Source organism: Arachis hypogaea, chromosome 20, assembly GCF_003086295.3.
Source record: "Arachis hypogaea cultivar Tifrunner chromosome 20, arahy.Tifrunner.gnm2.J5K5, whole genome shotgun sequence".
Classification (NCBI taxonomy): Eukaryota; Viridiplantae; Streptophyta; class Magnoliopsida; order Fabales; family Fabaceae; genus Arachis; species Arachis hypogaea.
Genome location: NC_092055.1, coordinates 96,660,875 through 96,679,341, shown reverse-complemented (window position 1 = coordinate 96,679,341; position 18,467 = coordinate 96,660,875). Strand labels below are relative to the sequence as shown.

Sequence of the window (18,467 nt, the reverse complement as noted above, 5' to 3'; positions counted from 1 at the left end):
GCTCAATTAGTTTCTCTGATGTAGCAGAATTGCAAGTTCCATGGACTTCCATCTGAAGATCCTTTTCAGTTCTTAACTGAATTCTTGCAGATCTGTGATACTGTTAAGACTAATGGAGTAGATCCTGAAGTCTACAGGCTCATGCTTTTCCCTTTTGCTGCAAGAGACAGAGCTAGGTATGGTTGGACTCTCAACCCAAAGATAGCCTGAACTCTTGGGATAAGCTGGTCACGGCTTTCTTAGCCGAGTTCTTTCCTCCTCAAAAGCTGAGCAAGCTTAGAGTGGATGTTCAAACCTTCAAACAGAAAGAAGGTGAATCCCTCTATGAAGCTTGGGAGAGATACAAGCAACTGACCAAAAAGTGTCTTTCTGACATGCTTTCAGAATGGACCATCTTGGATATATTCTATGATGGTCTGTCTGAATTAGCTAAGATGTCATTGGATACTTCTGCAGGTGGATCCATTCACCTAAAGAAAATGCCTGCAGAAGCTCAAGAACTCATTGATATGGTTGCTAATAACCAGTTCATGTACACTTCTGAGAGGAATCCTGTGAGTAATGGGACGCTTCAGAAGAAGGGAGTTCTTGAAATTGATACTCTGAATGCCATATTGGCTCAGAACAAACTATTGACTCAGCAAGTCAATATGATTTCTCAGAGTCTGAATGGAATGCAAGCTGCATCCAACAGTACTCAAGCTGCATCTCCATACACTTATCTGAAATTCTCACCAACGATATACATAAGTATTTCTATCTTTATTCTCTGTCTATTTATTATTTATTTTCGAAAACTCCATAATCAATTATTATCCGCCTGACTGAGATCTACAAGATGACCATAGCTTGCTTCATACCAACAATCTCCGTGGGATCGACCCTTACTCACGTAAGGTTTATTACTTGGACGACCCAGTGCACTTGCTGGTTAGTTGTATCGAAGTTGTGAATGAAAAACAATTTATTAAGACGTGCGTACAGAGTTTTTGGCACCGTTGCCTGAGATAACAATTTCGTGCACCAGAGCTCTGTTGTAATTTGATGGATCAATAATAGTTTTCATTATTCTTCTTCTTTCTTTTCTCTTGATTTTACTAGAAAGCTTTCAATCTTCATCCTATTGGGTAGTTATCTTGGAAAAGAAGTTATTCATACTTAGATCTCTTCGGACCATGGAAGAGGAATGAAGAGATCATGCTAGAAATGCTTTCTCATGTTGGACCAAATTGGGGTTTGGATGGATATGGTGACATATAATCCTACCAATACTTTGATTTGGGAATACATGTGGTATAATCAGTGACCATACTTCATCTCTTCTCATGAGCAATTAGACCAAGGAATTGGCTATTGATCAAGATTTGAGAGATTGGGTTGCCAAGGAATTGGAATCCAATCACTTAAGATTGCCAAGGAGATCAATGAATGCATTGATTGAGGAAGAGATGAGAATGAACTTGATCTGGAGAATACAACATCTCCTGAACCCAATTAATCCCCCATTTCTGATCTTACCCATTCTCTTTAATTTCTACCATTTACTTTTATGTTCATCTTCCCTCTTCCCCATTTAAGATTCTGCAATTTACTTTCCGTCATTTACATTCAGTTCTTTATTTCCAGCAATTACATTTTCTGCCATTTACTTTCCTGCCATTTAATTTCCTGCAATTCTCCAATCAATTTCTTCTTAGCTCAACTAGAACATTCCTCCAATTAAAGTTGCTTGACCAATTAATCCCTGTGGGATTCGACCTCACTCTATTGTGAGTTTTTACTTGACGACAATTCGGTGTACTTGCCGAGGAAAATCTGTTGAGAGACAAGTTTCCGTGCATCAAGTTTATGGCGCCGTTGCCGGGGATTGATTTTGTATCAACAATGATTAAATTGGTAGATAACTAGACTGAGCACTTTTCTTTTGTTTAATTTGATTTCTGTTTGATTGAGTCACTTTCAATTTTAGTTATTTTCTTCCCGCTACCCCTACCCGTTTATGGTTTTCTCTTATTTGTTACAATTTAGTTCACTAACCCACTAACTATTTGATATATTGCATCACTCACACTAACATCATTTTTAACAAGAATACTCTATATCTCCCTTTTGCTTTGGCCTTGTTGGTTGTATGACAGGTAGAAGAAGTAGGGCTTCAACTTCTTTTGATTCTGAATCTGAGAGGACCTATCTTAGATTAAGGAGGGAAGCAAGAGGAAAGAGAGTTGTTGGTGCTGAGGAAGAGGAAGAGTACTTTGAACCAGACATGGATGAGAATATGGAGAACCATCATGAAGAAGATGCTCACAACCATGGCAGAGAAGGTCCAGTGCATCATGCTGAGCAAGAGAGAAGAGTTCTGGGATCTTACATAAACCCAAACCCAAGAAACTGTGGAAGTAGCATCCAAAAGCCAACCATACATGCTAATAACTTTGAACTAAAGCCACATCTTATCACCCTTTTTCAGAACAACTGTTCATTCGGATGAAGTGTCCAAGAAGATCCCAATCAACACCTCACCACATTCCTAAGGATATGTGATACTGTGAAGTCTAATGGTGTTCATCCCGACACCTATAGACTGCTTCTGTTTCCCTTCTCACTCAAGGACAAAGCATCTAAATGGTTGGAATCCTTCCCGAATGAGAGTCTAACAACCTGGGAAGATATGGTGAATAAATTCTTGGTGAGATTCTATCCTCCTCAAAGAATCAATAGGTTGAGAGCTGAGGTATAAACCTTCAGGCAACAAGATGGTGAAACTCTCTATGAAGCATGGGAGAGGTTTAATGACTTGACAAGAAGGTGCCCGCCAGATATGTTCAATGAATGGGTGCAGTTATACATTTTCTATGAAGGTCTTTCTTATGAATCAAAGAAGGCAGCAGACCACTCATCTGGGGGATCTCTGAACAAGAAGAAGACCATTGAAGAAGCCATAGATGTCATTGAGACTGTAGCTGAGAATGACTACTTCTATACTTCTAAAAGAGGCAACACTAGAGGAGTGATGGAGCTAAACAACGTGGATGCACTGCTGGCCCAAAACAAGATGATCACCAAGCAGCTGGCTGACCTTACCAAGAAAATAGAGAGGAACCAAGTGGCAGCAATCACCACCTCATCAGCAACCCAAGAAGGAGTGAATGCAGAAGCAGAGGGTGATCAGGAACAAGCCAACTACATTGGAAACTCACCTAGGCAGACCCATGATCCATACTCAAAAACTTATAATCCTGGTTGGAGAAACCACCCAAACTTTGGATGGAAAAATCAACAAGATCAAGGCCAAGATCAGAGACGTCACAACCCCAACAACAATGTGGCTCACCAATATTCCACACAGAGATCATATCAGCACCCATCTAACAACACCTCTCAACATCCATATCAAAACCAAAATGGCTATTCTCATCCCTCCAACCCCAACTCACCATCATCCGAAGATAGACTCTCAAGGATTGAGACTCTACTTGAACGCATATGCAAAGAAGTTTAAGACAGTAAAATGTTTCGAGAGGAAGTGCGGTCCAATATGCAGAATCAAGATGCTACCATCAAGAAACTTGAGACACAAATTGGCTACTTATTCAAGCAAGTTTCCAGCCATAACCTGTGCAGCAACACCGATCCAAACCCAAGAGAGGAATGTCAGGCTATCACCCTCAGAAGTGGGAAGGAATTGAAGGAAACTCCCAAGAAATCACAAGAGAGGAACTCAAATGAAGGGGAAGAGGAACAAGATGAAGTCCAAATTTCCACTCCTAGTTCACAGCAAAAAGGAGAAATGCGGAAGCCAGACGTCCCAAAAGCTCCATACCCTCAGCAATTGAAAAAGAAGGGGGATGACAACCAATTCTTAAGATGTTTGGAAATCTTCAAGAAACTACAAATCAACATACCCTTTGCTGAAGAAATAGAGCAAATGCCACTCTATGCCAAGTTTTTAAAGGAATTAATGACCAAGAAGAGAAGCTGGAAAAGCAATGAGACTGTGATACTAACCGAAGAATGTAATGCCATCATTTAGCACAAACTGCCCCAGAAATTGAAGGATCCTGGAAGCTTCTAGATTTCTTGTATTATAGGGGAAATCACAGTGGAGAAGGCTCTATGTGACTTAGGAGCTAGCATAAATCTGATATCTGTAGCTATGATGAGAAAAATGAGGATTGAGGAGGCCAAGCCAACAAAAATGGCCCTACAACTGGCAGACCGATCATTCAAGTTTCCTCATGGCATAGTAGAAGACTTACTGGTGAAGGTAGGAGATTTTATCTTTCCAGCAGACTTTGTAGTATTGGACATGAAGGAGGAAGCCAAGGCCTCCATCATCCTGGGAAGACCATTCTTGGCCACTGCTGGAGCTATCATTGATGTCAAAAAAGGTGAACTTACCCTGAGATTACACAATGAGAAGATGACATTCAATGTGTTTAAGGCCATGAGCTACCCACAAGAGGATTGATAGCCTCCAAGCTGCAGCAGTAAGCACCAATCAACCATCAACCACATGGGGAACAAATGAAGAAACCCAAGAGGAGCAACCGCAGGAGCAAGTCCAGTACATGCACAACCAAAATTCTGGGTCAAATGAAGTCTATAGTGATACTTACAACCCTTCATGGAAGAACCATCCAAACCTGAGGTGGGGAGATAACCATAACCAAAACCAACAACCATGGCAAAGAAATTCAAATCAAAATACTTCAAGAAACAACCAAAACAACAACCAGCAGCAAACCACCCAAAACCCTTACAGAAAACCCCAAAACAACCACCCCAACTCCAGCTATTATCCATCCAATAACCAACCCACAAACCAAAACACTTACCACCAACCCTCAACACCCCATAACCAGCCAATTTCACATGACTCTCAAAGAATCACTAACTTGGAAACCTTGATGGACAAAATGTGGAAACACCAAGAAATGACAACCAAGAACCATGAAGCCTCCATGAAGAACCTAGAGAGGCAGATTGGGCAAATCTCCAAGCAGATTTCTGTTGAGAGACCATTAAGTTCCCTACCAAGTGACACAATTCGAAATCCTAAGGAAGAATGCAAGGCAATACAGTTAAGAAGTGGGAGAACATTGATGAGCAACAATGACACTACAAGAAAGCAAGCGGAAAACAGGAAAAGGCCAATAGAGGGGGAAAAGCCAACACACGCAGAGGAAGCCAACGGTGATGATGCAATGGCAAGCAAGCAAACTTCAAAGCAAACTCAAGAAAAGGAGGAACAATCAAAAATTCCAAAAAAGGGGAATGAAGCAATTGAAGAGCCAACCAAGAATCAAAAGCAACAAGTAGAGAAGAACTTTGTACCTCCACTGCCATATCCCCAACGATTCAACAAGGAGGCAAAGGATCAACACTTTCATAAGTTCCTTGAGACTTTCAAGAAGTTGGAGATAAATATTCCCTTAGCTGAGGCATTGGAGCAAATGCCTCTGTATGCCAAGTTCATGAAGGAGCTAATCAACAAGAAGAGAAGTTAGCAAGAAAAGGAAACTATCATGCTCACTGAAGAATATAGCGCTGTGATCCAGATGGGTATCCCACCAAAGCTCAAAGACCCAGGGAGTTTTGTAGTCTCATGCACCATAGGCAAGATAACATTGCAAAATTCCTTATGTGATCTAGGTGCCAGCATCAACTTGATGCCTCTATCATTGATGAGAAAGCTTGCTATAGAAGAAATCAAACCTACCAGGATGTCACTAGTAATGGCCGATAGATCAATCAAGACACCCAATGGAATTGTGGAGAATTTACTAGTGAAGGTTGGAAAGTTTATCTTCCCCGCAGACTTCGTAATCTTAGACACAGAAGGGGAAGGAAACAACTCAATCATCTTGGGAAGACCATTTCTAGCCATAGCAAGAACCACTATTGATGTGGAAAAGGGAGAAATGACCTTCAGGGTGCATAATGAACAAATGGTAATCAATGTCTTCAAATCAATGCAACACCCCTCAGAGCAAGAGAACTACATGAATGTGGATATGATAGAAGGGCTGGTAGAAGAAATGTTTGAAGATAACTATTTGGAGCATCAGAAAGATCAAGGAGAGGAAGTGGTAGAAATATTCATTGAAGACAAGAAGGAGGATAAACCAAAACAGGAATTGAAACCTCTTCCCCCTCACCTCAAATACGTGTTTCTTGGGGAAGCAGAGGCATTACCAGTGATCATAAATTCCTCCTTGAACATGGATGAGGAAGCAAGGTTGATTGAAGTATTAAAAGCTCATAAAACAGCCTTGGGGTGGACAATTGAGGACATCAAAGGCATCAGCCCTGCTATTTGTATGCATAAAATTTTATTGGAGGAAGAAGCAAAACCTGTGGTTCAACCTCAAAGAAGACTCAACCCAACCATGAAAGAGGTAGTTCAAAAAGAAGTGATGAAGCTATGGAATGCTGGAATAATTTTTCCAATCTCAGACAGCTCTTGGGTGAGTCCGGTTCAAGTTGTGCCAAAAAAGAGAGGAATGACAGTCATCACCAATGAGAAGAATGAGTTGATCCCCACCAGGACAGTGACTGGGTGGAGAATGTGCATAGACTACAGGAGATTGAATGATGCAACAAGAAAAGATCATTTTCCTCTGCCCTTCATTGATCAAATGTTGGAAAGACTAGCAGGCCATGCTTATTACTGCTTCCTGGATGGGTATTCTGGTTACAATCAAATAGTAGTAGATCCCAAGGATCAAGAGAAGACCTCCTTCACATGCCCATTTGGAGTTTTTGCCTATAGAAGGATGCCCTTTGGGCTGTGCAACGCCCCAGCCACTTTTCAAAGGTGTATGCTTTCCATCTTTTCTGATATGGTGGAAAAATTCTTAGAAGTCTTCATGGATGATTTCTCTGTTTTTGGCAATTCATTTAACACTTGCTTGCATAACTTAACTCTTGTTTTGAAAAGATGCCAAGAAACTAATTTGGTGTTGAATTGGGAAAAGTGCCATTTCATGGTTCCAGAAGGAATAGTTCTTGGGCATAAAGTGTCATGTAGAGGTATAGAAGTTGATAAAGCTAAAATAGAAGTTATTAAAAAACTCCCTATACCTATTAATGTGAAAGCAGTAAGAAGTTTTCTTGGGCATGCTGGCTTCTACAGAAGGTTCATCAAAGACTTTTCAAAAATAGCAAAACCATTGAGCAATTTACTAATGAATGATATCCCCTTCATTTTTTATGACAACTGTAAACATGCCTTCGAAACTCTCAAGAGAAAGCTCATTACAGCACCAATTATCACACCCCCTGATTGGAATTTACCCTTTGAACTTATGTGTGATGCAAGCAACCTTGCTATTGGTGCTGTACTGGGGCAAAAGAAGGACAAATTACATCATGTCATATATTATGCTAGCAAAGTGTTGAATGAAACACAGAAAAATTATACCACCACTGAAAAAGAACTTTTAGCAATTGTATATGCATTTGATAAGTTTAGACAATACTTGATCGGTTCAAAAGTTATAGTATACACTGACCATTTTGCTCTCAAGTATTTAATGTCTAAACAGGATTCAAAGCCAAGGCTTATTAGGTGGGTGTTGCTGCTACAAGAATTTGATATTGAAGTGAGGGATAGGAAGGGAAGTGAAAATTAAGTAGCAGATCATCTATCAAGAGTGCCACAAGAAGCTAAGCAAGATAAACCACAGCAAGTAAATGAGAACTTCCCTGATGAACACCTCCTCCAAGTTCAACAAACACCTTGGTTTGCTGACATAGCAAACTACAAGGTAGGAAGGAAGATACCTCAAGAATTTTCCAAGCAACAAATGAAGAAATTACTCAATGAAGCAAGGAAGTTCTTGTGGGATGAACATTTTCTATTCAAGAGATGCTCTGATGGAATGATTAGGAGGTGGGTCCCTGAAAGTGAAATGAAGGACATACTATGGCATTGCCATGGCTCAGCATATGGTGGACACTTTGGACCAGAGAGAACAGCTGCAAAGGTACTACAAAGTGGGTTTTATTGGCCAACTATCTTCAAGGATGCCAGAGAGTTTGTTCACCAATGCAATGAATGTCAAAGAACTGGAGGATTGACAAAAAAAAATGAGATGCCTCAAAATTTCATCCTGGAAGTGGAGCTGTTTGACTTATGGGGCATTGATTTCATGGGACCCTTTTCCCCTTCCTACTCTTTTAGATATATCTTGGTGGCAGTAGAGTATGTCTCAAAGTGGGTGGAAGCCATAGCCACAACCACCTGTGATGCACAGATTGTCCTCTAGTTCCTTAAAAAGCACATTTTCACAAGATATGGAGTGCCCAAGGGTCTTGTTAGTGATGGTGGTGGTCACTTTTGCAACAAACAGATGGAGAAACTCCTCCACAAATATGGAGTAATCCATAAAGTAGCCACACCTTACCACCCTCAGACTAATGGCCAGGCTGAACTAGTAAATAGGGAATTAAAGAAGATCCTAGAGAAAACAGTGGGAAGCATAAGAAAAGATTGGGCTATGAAGCTAGAAGATGCATTATGGGCATACAGGACAGCTTTCAAAACTCCTATTGGCAAGTCACCCTTTCAGCTATTGTATGGCAAATCCTGCCACCTCCCTGTAGAGCTTGAACACAGAGCTTTTTGGGCCACTAAACTCCTCAACCTTGATTCCCAAGCTGCAGGAGAGAAAAGGTTGTTACAACTAAATGAGTTGGATGAATTCAGGCTAGAAGCCTATGAGAGTGCTAAGATATACAAGGAAAGAGCTAAGAGGTGGCATGATAAGAAGATCACAAAGAAGGAGTTCAAACCAGGACAGCAAGTGCTCCTGTATAACTCAAGGCTTAAGATCTTCCCTGGCAAACTTAAGTCTAAGTGGACTGGCCCATACTTGGTAACAAAGGTTTTTCCTTATGGGAGTATTGAATCGCTAGATGAAGCAATAAAGAGTCAATTCACAGCAAATGGTCACAGAGCAAAGCTGTACTTGGGAGGACAATGGGATAAGGAAAAAGAGGTTCAGAGCCTACAGCCTTCTTGAAAAGAATTGAAGGATGTCAAGCTAGTGACATTAAAAGAGAGCTTGTTGGAAGGCAACCCAACCAGAGGTAGTTTTCTTTTCATAGCCTTTTCAATAAAAATGTTGAATATTTGGTATGCATTGCAAGGAGCTAAGTTTGGTGTTACACACCAAAACAATTTAAAGGAGAATGAAGGATTATAAGTTTGGTGTTCCACCAAAACATCATTTAAAAACACATTCTCACTTCTTGCACAATACTAGCTCTAAGCAATCAAACAGATTATTCAATTACCTAATTGCTCTCTAGTTTTAACTTCATAACCTTTAGCAAGAACACAAGATTTTACATATAGTTAACCTGTTGCATCAGAGGAAGTGGCAAGGAACTAAGTTTGGTGTTCCCACACCAAATTAAATCCAAAAGCCACACTCAATTCATGCATACTAACCAGTCACCTAAGGGCTTGAGAAGCAAGCAACTTTTGAGAATTATGCAGGGAACTAACCACCAATTGAAGACATTATGCACCATGACTCAAAAGGGGACCAACAGAAAGAAGGACAAAAGAACTGCAAACCAATAGGTTATATCTATACTTAACTTCAGCTGTTGAGAGATGCTATGATTTATATCTTGCTAAAGTGTTCATCTAGTACAAGTAGAATCAATTTTTTTTAAACAAATAAGCTAGTCTAAGTGTGTGCTTGTGTGTTTACTTTCACTTAACTAAATGCAAGCTTTGTCCCCTGCATCTGTAATTCAATAAAAGAAATGTTTGGAATGTGAAGTAAGATAGTTCTTTGTTAGCGGAAAGTACAATAAAAGTGAGTGGTGGTATGTATGTGTGATTGTATGATTGCTCACTTTTAGGGAATAAAAGGACTAGACTGTCTCCTTTTAAGTAGAAAATAGCTCACTGTCTATGAATCTCAACAAGATAAAAGTCCTTGGCTAAAAAGAAGAACAAAAAGAGGAAAGAAAAAGCCAAAGGTGGCAGCAGGACAAAAGAAGAAAGAAAATAAAGCTAGACACCAATAGCTTGAACCTTAGAATATATGCCTGTGGTGTTTTTGTACTAGGATCTGCTTAGATTATTAAGTTCTTTGGAGTGCATCAACACTTGGTAACTTGGGTTAACTTACCTAGGATTATCAACTGAAAGTCCACTATCAAGAGCAACCTAGTTACAAGGCATTTAGTAACCCAAAGAGGTACTGGACATCAATGTTCTAAATAGGAATGTGAGCCAAGTGTCTATAGTGAATAATGTGTCAAGCATGAATGAAGAAAAGAGCTTGTTACACAAGACACTGAACTAAAGCTTATAAAAAAAAGGGGGAAACAGTGACCAAGGACAAAGTAATAAGTGAGAGGTCATAGCAGTGTGTTACTTGATGCTTGGAGGATACTTTCTAGGCCTAAATATCAATAAGAAGTGAGTGTTTACATATCTACATGAAACCCCATGAGCTACCAATAATACTCTGCTAGCATAAACATCCTCTTCCTTTTCATTCTTTCTTCTCAATAATTCCTTTCTTGCTTGGGGACAAGCAAGCTTTAAGTTTGGTGTTGTGATGACAAGTCAACTTTGCCTAGTTTCACTAGTCTTTTCTTTTGTTTTCAATTATTTTTATGCACTTTCTTGAGCCATAAGTAAGCCAATTGGGTAGAATTTCATATTTCCTTTGATTCAATCAACCATGGATGAATTAATGCAATTTCATGAGATTTTGTGCTATAATTGTCATATATTATGAAAGAATAATAAACTCATGATTTTGAGCATAGCTTTGATGTGTTTGATTGATTGATGATAGGTGAAAAGAGCTTTGAAGAAGGTTAAAGAAAGAAGAAAGAGCAAGGAGCAAGAGAGAACAAAAAGCTTGAGCAAAAGCTTGCCTCAAACTTTAGCTCAAGCTTTTGGAAAAGTTGAAATCACCCAGGATGGAGCAAAAGCTTGCGCCAACATTTGCCTCAAGGTTTTTGGCAAACGTTGGCGCCACACACCAACACCCTAGAGGAGAAAAGCTTGCGCCAACATTTGCCTCAAACTTTTTGGCAAACGTTGGCGCCACACATGCATACCCTGGAGGAGAAAAGCTTGCGCCAATGTTTGCCTCAAGCTTTTTGGCAAATGTTGGCGCCACACATGCACACAAGGGGATCCACGTTTGGCTAAAAGTTTAACCTCAAACTTTAGCTCAAACGTGGATATCAGCAAAAGGGGGTGGTTGATATAAAAAGCTTGAGCAAAAGTTTGCCTCAAACTTTGACTCAAGCTTTTGTGCTTTATGCCCCGGTTCACAATGGATTTCTCTCCAACTCCAAGTGCAATCAACAGAGGCTTTTATCAACCCAATTCCATCAAGAGCAAAGGCCCAATTCAAGGCTTGAAGACCATTTGAAGAAAGTGTATAAATAGCTTAGGATTTAAGTTTTCCGGGAGCTTTCCTTTAGCATTGGGAAAAACACTTACAGAGAGAGCTCACCTTTACATTTCTTGGCATTGTTGTTTTAATTCAAGGGAATTTGGGAGGAGAATTGATCTCTCTTCTTCCTTGTTCTTGCTTGAGCACTCTTTACTTTTCTTGCTTCGGATCTTGGGTGAAGAATTGAAGAACTTCTGTCTCAATCTCACCTTGAGATCTTATTAAATTTTCTGCATAATTGAATTCCAATTTCTGTTAATTGCTTCTTCTTCTACTCTTTCTGCAATTTACATTTCTTTATTTCCTTTGTAATTGTTCTTGCTGGATCTAGGAAGGCAGTGAGATCTAGACTCAGCTATCTAGTCTCTTGAGTCCTGAGATCTACAGTTTTAAATTTAAATTTCCTTATTTCATTGCTACACTAAGCTTTTTCTCATTTCCGTTTTAGATCCGGTTTAATTCAAGTCATCTTCTACTTTTCTGTTTATTGCATTTTACTTTTCCTTGTTTAATTTCTGCAAATCCAATTCCCAATTCCATTTACAATTCAAGCCATTTACATTTCTTGCACTTTAAGATTCTGCAATTTACATTTCTTGCAATCTAAGTTTCTGCAATTTATATTACTTGCACTATAAGATTCAGCCTCTTTAATTTCTCTGCACTTTAAATTCTTGCCAATTGTCCCTCTCCCTTTTAATTTCATGCAATTTAGCTTCTGTCGAATACAAACCACTCAAATCAACTCTTGATTCGCTAGACTAAGTCATCCACTAAACAAAAATTGCTCAATCCTTCAATCGACCTCACTCCCGTGAGTTTTATTACTTGATGCGACCCGGTGCACTTGCCGGTTAGTTTCGTGTTGGATCGTTTTCCACACATCACAAACAATTTTGAGCTGAAACCTCAATTAGTTTCTCTGATGTAGCAGAACTGCAAGTTCCATGGACTTCCATATGAAGATCCTTTTCAGTTCTTAACTGAATTCTTGCAGATCTGTGATACTGTTAAGACTAATGGAGTAGATCCTGAAGTCTACAGGCTCATGCTTTTCCCTTTTGCTGGAAGACACAGAGCTAGAGTATGGTTGGACTCTCAACCCAAAGATAGCCTGAACTCTTGGGATAAGCTGGTCACAGCTTTCTTAGCCAAGTTCTTTCCTCCTCAAAAGCTGAGCAAGCTTAGAGTGGATGTTCAAACCTTCAGACAGAAAGAAGGTGAATCCCTCTATGAAGCTTGGGAGAGATACAAGCAACTGACCAAAAAGTGTCTTTCTGACATGCTTTCAGAATGGACCATCTTGGATATATTCTATGATGGTCTGTCTGAATTAGCTAAGATGTCATTGGATACTTCTGCAGGTGGATCCATTCACCTAAGGAAAATGCCTGCAGAAGCTCAAGAACTCACTGATATGGTTGCTAATAACCAGTTCATGTACACTTCTGAGAGGAATCCTGTGAGTAATGGGATGCCTCAGAAGAAGGGAGTTCTTGAAATTGATACTCTGAATGCCATATTGGCTCAGAACAAACTATTGACTCAGCAAGTCAATATGATTTCTCAGAGTCTGAATGGAATGCAAGCTGCATCCAACAGTACTCAAGCTGCATCTCCACACACTTATCTGAAATTCTCACCAACGATATACATAAGTATTTCTATCTTTATTCTCTTTCTATTTATTATTTATTTTCGAAAACTCCATAATCAATTATTATCCGCCTGACTGAGATCTACAAGATGACAATAGCTTGCTTCATACCAACAATCTCCGTGGGATCGACCCTTACTCACGTAAGGTTTATTACTTGGACGACCCAGTGCACTTGCTGGTTAGTTGTATCGAAGTTGTGAATGAAAAACAATTTATTAAGACGTGCGTACAGAGTTTTTGGCGCCGTTGCCTGAGATCACAATTTCGTGCACCAGAGCTCTGTTGTAATTTGATGGATCAATAATAGTTTTCATTATTCTTCTTCTTTCTTTTCTCTTGATTTTACTAGAACGCTTTCAATCTTCATCCTATTGGGTAGTTATCTTGGAAAAGAAGTTATTCATACTTAGATCTCTTCGGACCATGGAAGAAGAATGAAGAGATCATGCTAGAAATGCTTTCTCATGTTGGACCGAATTGGGGTTTGGATGGATATGGTGACATATAATCCTACCAATACTTTGATTTGGGAATACATGTGGTATAATCAGTGACCATACTTCATCTCTTCTCATGAGCAATTAGACCAAGGAATTGGCTATTGATCAAGATTTGAGAGATTGGGTTGCCAAGGAATTGGAATCCAATCACTTAAGATTGCCAAGGAGATCAATGAATGCATTGATTGAGGAAGAGATGAGAATGAACTTGATCTGGAGAATACAACATCTCCTGAACCCAATTAATCCCCCATTTCTGATCTTACCCATTCTCTTTAATTTCTACCATTTACTTTTATGTTCATCTTCCCTCTTCCCCATTTAAGATTCTGCAATTTACTTTCCGTCATTTACATTCAGTTCTTTATTTCCAGCAATTACATTTTCTGCCATTTACTTTCCCGCCATTTAATTTCCTGCAATTCTCCAATCAATTTCTACTTAGCTCAACTAGAACATTCCTCCAATTAAAGTTGCTTGACCAATTAATCCCTGTGGGATTCGACCTCACTCTATTGTGAGTTTTTACTTGACGACAATTCGGTGTACTTGCCGAGGGAAATCTGTTGAGAGACAAGTTTCTGTGCATCAAGTTTATGGCACCGTTGCCGGGGATTGATTTTGTATCAACAATGATTAAATTGGTAGATAACTAGACTGAGCACTTTTCTTTTGTTTGATTTGATTTCTGTTTGATTGATTCACTTTCAGTTTTAGTTATTTTCTTCCCGCTACCCCTACCCGTTTGTGGTTTTCTCTTATTTGTTACAATTTAGTTCACTAACCCACTAACTGTTTGATATATTGCATCACTCACACTAACATCATTTTTAACAAGAATACTCTCTATCTCCCTTTTGCTTTGGCCTTGTTGGTTGTATGACAGGTAGAAGAAGTGGGACTTCAACTTCTTTTGATTCTGAACCTGAGAGGACCTATCTTAGATTAAGGAGCGAAGCAAGAGGAAAGAGAGTTGTTGGTGCTGAGGAAGAGGAAGAGTACTTTGAACCAGACATGGATGAGAATATAGAGAACCATCATGAAGAAGATGCTCACAACCATGGCAGAGAAGGTCCAGTGCATCATGCTGAGCAAGAGAGAAGAGTTCTGGGATCTTACATAAACCCAAATCCAAGAAACTGTGGAAGTAGCATCCAAAAGCCAACCATACATGCTAATAACTTTGAACTAAAGCCACATCTTATCACCCTTTTTCAGAACAACTGTTCATTCGGATGAAGTGTCCAAGAAGATCCCAATCAACATCTCACCACATTCTTGAGGATATGTGATACTGTGAAGTCTAATGGTGTTCATCCCGACACCTATAGACTGCTTCTGTTTCCCTTCTCACTCAAGGACAAAGCATCTAAATGTTTGGAATCCTTCCCGAATGAGAGTCTAACAACCTGGGAAGATGTGGTGAACAAATTCTTGGTGAGATTCTATCCTCCTCAAAGAATCAACAGGTTGAGAGCTGAGGTATAAACCTTCAGGGAACAAGATGGTGAAACTCTCTATGAAGCATGGGAGAGGTTTAATGACTTGACAAGAAGGTGCCCGCCAGATATGTTCAATGAATGGGTGCAGTTACACATTTTCTATGAAGGTCTTTCTTATGAATCAAAGAAGGCAGTAGACCACTCATCTGGGGGATCTCTGAACAAGAAGAAGACCATTGAAGAAGCCATAGATGTCATTGAGACTGTAGCTGAGAATGACTACTTCTATGCTTCTCAAAGAGGCAACACTAGAGGAGTGATGGAGCTAAACAACGTGGATGCACTGCTGGCCCAAAACAAGATGATCACCAAGCAGCTGGCTGACCTTACCAAGAAGATGGAGAGGAACCAAGTGGCAGCAATCACCACCTCATCAGCAACCCAAGAAGGAGTGAATGCAGAAGCAGAGGGTGATCAGGAACAAGCCAACTACTTTGGAAACTCACCTTGGCAGACCCATGATCCATACTCAAAAATTTATAATCCTGGTTGGAGAAACCACCCAAACTTTGGATGGGAAAATCAACAAGATCAAGGCCAAGATCAGAGATGTCACAACCCCAACAACAATGTGGCTCACCAATATTCCACACAGAGATTATATCAGCACCCATCTAACAACACCTCTCAACATCCATATCAAAATCAAAATGGCCATTCTCATCCCTCCAACCCCAACTCACCATCATCCGAAGATAGACTCTCAAGGATTGAGACTCTACTTGAACGCATATGCAAAGAAGTTCAAGACAGTAAAATATTTCGAGAGGAAGTGCGGTCCAATATGCAGAATCAAGATGCTACCATCAAGAAACTTGAGACACAAATTGGCTACTTATTCAAGCAAGTTTCCAGCCATAACCTGTGCAGCAACACCGATCCAAACCCAAGAGAGGAATGTCAAGCTATCACCCTCAGAAGTGGGAAGGAATTGAAGGAAACTCCCAAGAAATCACAAGAGAGAAACTCAAATGAAGGGGAAGAGGAACGAGATGAAGTCCAAATTTCCACTCCCAGTTCACAGCAAAAAGGAGAAATGCGGAAGCCAGACGTCCCAAAAGCTCCATACCCTCAGTAATTGAAAAAGAAGGGGGATGACAACCAATTCTTAAGATTTTTGGAAATCTTCAAGAAACTACAAATCAACATACCCTTTGCTGAAGCAATAGAGCAAATGCCACTCTATGCCAAGTTTTAAAAGGAATTAATGACCAAGAAGAGAAGCTGGAAAAGCAATGAGACTGTGATACTAACTGAAGAATGTAATGCCATCATTCAGCACAAACTGCCCCAGAAATTGAAGGATCCTGGAAGCTTCTAGATTTCTTGTATTATAGGGGAAATCACAGTGGAGAAGGCTCTATGTGACTTAGGAGCCAGCATAAATCTGATATCTGTAGCTATGATGAGAAAAATGAGGATTGAGGAGGCCAAGCCAACAAAAATGGCCCTACAACTGGCAGACCGATCATTCAAGTTTCCTCATGGCATAGTAGAAGACTTACTGGTGAAGGTAGGAGATTTTATCTTTCCAGCAGACTTTGTAGTATTGGACATGAAGGAAGAAGCCAAGGCCTCCATCATCCTGGGAAGACCATTCTTGGCCACTGCTGAAGCTATCATTGATGTCAAAAAAGGTGAACTTACCCTGAGATTACACAATGAGAAGATGACATTCAATGTGTTCAAGGCCATGAGCTACCCACAAGAACCATTGGGAGAATGTGTGAGGTTGGATTCACTGGAAGATGCAGTACAAGAGATTTTTGAAGAAGAAGAACTTGAAGGGTTAACAGAAGAGGAATCAGCATCTAGCGAAGAGGTTGCAACAGCGGAGATTCATGTTCAGGGTGCACCAAAGGAGGAGAATGAAAGAAAAGAAGCACCCAAACTTGAACTCAAAGCACTACCACCCACTCTCAAATATGCATATTTAGGAAAGAATGAAAGTTACCCAGTGATCATAAACTCAGCCCTCAGCCAAGATCAAGAGGATAAACTACTCCAAGTACTGCAAAAGTGTAAGGACGCCATTGGATGGACCCTTGCTGACCTGAAGGGAATCAGTTCGGCCATATGCATGCATAAGATACTGTTGGAAGATGATGCCAAACCATCCATTGAACCCCAAAAGAGGCTGAACCTAGTCATGAAGGAAGTGGTACAGAAGAAGTCATGAAGTTATGGCAGGGAGGGGTTATCTTCCGATCTTAGATAGCCCATGGCTCAGCTCCGTCCAAGTGGTCCCCAAGAAAGGAGGAATCACTGTAGTACCCAATGAGAGGAACGAACTCATTCCTACAAGGACCGTCACAGGATGGCGGATGTGCATAGACTACAGAAAACTCAATGAAGCTACAAGAAAATATCATTTTCCCCTTCCTTTCATGGATCAGATGCTGGAAAGACTTGCAGGACATGCATATTACTGTTTTCTCGATGGTTATTCAGGATATAACCAAATAGTGGTTGATTTGAGAGACCAAGAGAAAACCTTATTCACTTGCCCATATGGAGTGTTTGCCTACAGGCGCATGCCATTTGGGCTATGTAATGCGCCTGCAACCTTCCAACGCTGCATGCTCTCCATTTTCTCAGACATGATAGAGAAATTCATTGAAGTCTTTATGGATGACTTTTCAGTATTCGGAGATTCCTTTCCTAATTGCCTAAATCACTTGGCTCTCATATTAAAAAGATGTCAAGAGACCAATTTGGTCTTGAACTGGGAGAAATGTCACTTTATGGTGACAGGAGGAATAGTTCTTGGCCATAAGGTTTCTAACCAAGGCATTGAGGTAGACAGAGCTAAGGTGGAACTCATTGAAAAATTACCCCCACCAAGTGATGTCAAGGCAATTAGGAGCTTTTTAGGGCATGCTGGCTTTTACAGAAGGTTTATTAAAGATTTTTCAAAGATAACCAAGCCCTTAAGCAATCTCCTTATATCTGATACACCATTTGTCTTTGATGAAAAATGCATGCTAGCATTCGAAAACTTGAAAAAGAGGCTGTCCTCTGTCCCTATCATTTCCCCACCTGATTGGAACTTACCATTTGAACTGATGTGTGATGCATTTGATTTTGCAGTTGGGGCAGTGTTAGGACAGAGGAAAGATAACTTGGTCCATGTGATATACTATGCTAGTAAAGTCCTCAATGACACTCAAAGAAATTATACCACTACTGAAAAGGAGTTGCTGGCAATAGTTTTTGCATTTGACAAGTTTAGATCATACCTCATTGGTGCCAAAGTGATCATTTTCACAGATCACACAGTACTTAAATATTTGTTTGCCAAGCAAGAATCAAAACCAAGACTAATAAGATGGATCTTGTTGTTGCAGGAATTCAATATTGA

At 40.0% G+C, this 18,467-nt stretch overlaps 3 non-coding genes across 3 annotated transcripts; all 3 read right to left on the bottom strand.

Moving 5' to 3' along the window:
• Positions 1 to 272: 272 nt before the first annotated feature.
• LOC112787944 (small nucleolar RNA R71) lies at positions 273 to 380 on the bottom strand. Its single transcript, XR_003195330.1, has one exon. It is a non-coding gene; the product is annotated as a small nucleolar RNA R71 (small nucleolar RNA).
• A 2,339-nt stretch (positions 381 to 2,719) lies between these two features.
• LOC112787553 (small nucleolar RNA R71) lies at positions 2,720 to 2,826 on the bottom strand. Its single transcript, XR_003194959.1, has one exon. It is a non-coding gene; the product is annotated as a small nucleolar RNA R71 (small nucleolar RNA).
• Positions 2,827 to 12,624: 9,798 nt separating this feature from the next.
• LOC112788306 (small nucleolar RNA R71) lies at positions 12,625 to 12,732 on the bottom strand. Its single transcript, XR_003195674.1, has one exon. It is a non-coding gene; the product is annotated as a small nucleolar RNA R71 (small nucleolar RNA).
• Between the last annotated feature and the right edge of the window lie 5,735 nt (positions 12,733 to 18,467).